At 38.8% G+C, this 2,980-nt stretch overlaps 1 pseudogene; it reads left to right on the top strand.

The window, feature by feature from the left end:
• Nucleotides 1-1,864: 1,864 nt before the first annotated feature.
• LOC123402377 lies at nucleotides 1,865-2,710 on the top strand (annotated as a pseudogene).
• The last annotated feature ends 270 nt before the right edge of the window (nucleotides 2,711-2,980 follow it).

The following is a 2,980-nucleotide window of genomic DNA, read 5'->3' as shown; positions in this document are numbered from 1 at the left end:
CACTCAATACATGAGCATGAGCCATGGACTTTCAACAATTTATTTGGAATAGAGTGATGGTAGGAGTTGACAAGGGAATATAACATGTTGAAAGTCTCGCATTCACTTGGTGGATAGTTAGGCCATGGAGACACCTTTCAATCAATTTCAATGCGAGGTGTAGGTATTACCATGCAAGAAATGCACTAGAGTTATAAGTGTATGAAAGCTCTCTACTGAAATTAAGCGGGTGTGCATCCAACTTACCTTCTCTTGGAAACCTCGTGCATATGAGGAATCCCATTGATAGAATATGCAAGTCAAGTTCTATAATGTAAACATTCTCACTAGTATATGAAGTGACAAATCATGGAAGACTCCCTATATGAAGAACATGGTGCTACTTTGAAGGACAAGTGTGGTAAACGATAGTAATGTCGACTCTCTCTCTCTCTCTCTTTTGTGGGCTCCTTTTGGCATTTTTTCTATTTATATTTTTCATCCTCGCAAGTAGGGAAACACTCTAATAATGATGGTCATCACACTTCTATTACTTACAACTCAATAAGACTATATAATACACTAGTGGAGAAATGACTAGCCACTACTCTTGTTGTTGGCACACCATTTTCTTACAACGCCACCACTATCTTTTTAAACAGCGCTATCATGGACTAAGTTGGTCCGCTAGCTGTAGACGGTCAGTGCCGGCGTGGATACTTCTGGCCATGCCACAAATCTGTTGGCCCACCTGCACTCGCCATTTGGAATATAGTGGTGGTGTTACGTTTCTGTGCACGCCATAGATAATTAATTAGTGTTAGTGTGCCAGATTGTTGTATGCTAGACATTATATTTCTAGTAAAACTAGTATTTTAAGTATTTAAAGATTATATATGCTAGTTAGAAAATAGCAAATATTTTATTTTACATTTTGGACATGATCATTGTTAACACTTCTAATTTTGAGTATTTAATTATTTTTAGTCTTTTATTAAACTTAATTAGTCTTTTTTATTTGGGCTTTTATTAGCTATGGCGTTGCATTTTAGGCCCCCGCGAGAAAAGGCCCACCGGAAAAGACCTAGTTCCCCACGCCTTAGTACGTGTCCTTTAATTTCAACTCCCCCTCGACCAGCCGCCACTTGTTGTCGTGACGACCCACCGGAAAAGATCGTCGCCGCTCCGTCACTACCCGTAGCGCCCCTTCACCGAACAACAAGGTTCAATCCTCTCCTTCCCCTCTCGTTGCATCTCCTTCCATATGTGTGGGATTCATCTATATGCCGATTTAGGATGGCTTTGTGTAGATATTTTAGTACATATATATATAATGGATTGCTTTGTGGGATGTAGAATCAAAATTAGATTCCATGGATTGTTTTGTGTACAAATTTTAGTGATAATCCGATGTAAAATACGATTTAATAGTGTATTTTGAGTAGAAATGTTTTGAGTGTCTAGAATGTTAATGATTCTAGTTCAACTTAATTTGATAGTGTAGTCTAGAATGACAGAGGAATAAATAAAATAAATTCCCAATGTAACATTTTGAGTATAATTTGTTTATTTGTGTCTCCCTCCGTGGATTTTGTTTATTTGTGTATACATGTCACTAGTGTATAATTATACATGTTATTTGTGTCGGTTCAATACTGTAGAATCCGATTATATACTTTGTTTTGAATATGTTTTGTGTAGAATGGTGCAACCACTACCATGTTGAGTGTGCAAGTCAAGGTGCGCAACTATCCTTGCAACTACAACATTGTTTGGCCTTTAGTTCCAGCCGTGTTTTGTTCCTATTGCGGTAAGAAATTATGAACCTTCTAATAGTTTGTGATTTTATTTTGTTGCTATTTCTACTAATGCATTGTGTGTTTGTTTTTGGTTTTCCTTATAGTGATTGTTCCTTGCAATGTGAGATTGGATTTCAATGAGCTCATATCTGGAGACACTGTCATCTTCGACGCTCCTGGGGGCCCCTACACTATGGAGGTCAATAAGGGATGAAAGATCACCAAGATTGGAGGAGATGAATGAGATCGTTTCATTGCTCGCATGCATCTCACTGGGGGTGAATTGACCATCTTCTCCTTCACAAGAGAACTCCAAGGCTTGTTGTTATCTATCTCAACTATGAGGAAGAAGATGATGACCCACTTGAAGAAGTAATCTTTGCCCAAAGAATGACTAGACTGAGCAAGGATGAAACTGACACGCTTTGGGAAAACATCCATCACATGATGCCTACATCGGGATGCCATTCGTGAACCGCCTGACACGAACGATGGTTAACCACCATATCATGGTATATTTCTTATTACTGTAGTAATTTGATATCCTTAGTATTTATTAATGCGATGATATGCTGAATGTAGAATCTGATGATATGCTTAGTACATATATTAATGTGATGATATGCTTATAGTGTAGTAATGTTACATGATTATCATGTTTGTTTTTTCAGAAATTAACTAAGAGTCTATGTGTGAGCTATGGCATCGAGCCGTATGAAGAAGGCATTGCTGCACTGCGCCTTACTACAAGGGGCTCCGTCACCACCTGTGCTTATGCACTGCACATCGACGGGCGCACTATCTTTAGTGCGGCTGGGTTGAGCAACTTCCTCGCTGGAAAGAATCTCTGTGTTGGACAGGTCGTCTTAGTCACTATAAGGAACACCCCGCGCCATGACTTGAGGATGATGATCGTTATCGACCTCCTTTAAGTGTGTTATATATAGTTTGCTTGTGCGAATGAACTCCTTATTAAATATGCTCATTTTTGTCAGGATTGTCGTCAATACCTATTTGTGAGCTTGGCACTTATTATTAACTGGAATGTATTGTTTTATTAGACTAGTTCCTCGTGTGGAATGCTAAATGGTAAATGTTATGTGCTGGGATTTTTTTGGCTGTACAAAACATTCCTTGCGTGCAATGTACATTCAACGCTGCTACCTGAAATATTATAGTGGTGGAATTGCCTACATGGCACG

This window comes from Hordeum vulgare, chromosome 6H, assembly GCF_904849725.1.
Source record: "Hordeum vulgare subsp. vulgare chromosome 6H, MorexV3_pseudomolecules_assembly, whole genome shotgun sequence".
Classification (NCBI taxonomy): domain Eukaryota; kingdom Viridiplantae; phylum Streptophyta; class Magnoliopsida; order Poales; family Poaceae; genus Hordeum; species Hordeum vulgare.
The sequence above is the reverse complement of the archived record's forward strand: the minus strand, read 5'-3'. Positions and strand labels throughout refer to the sequence as shown.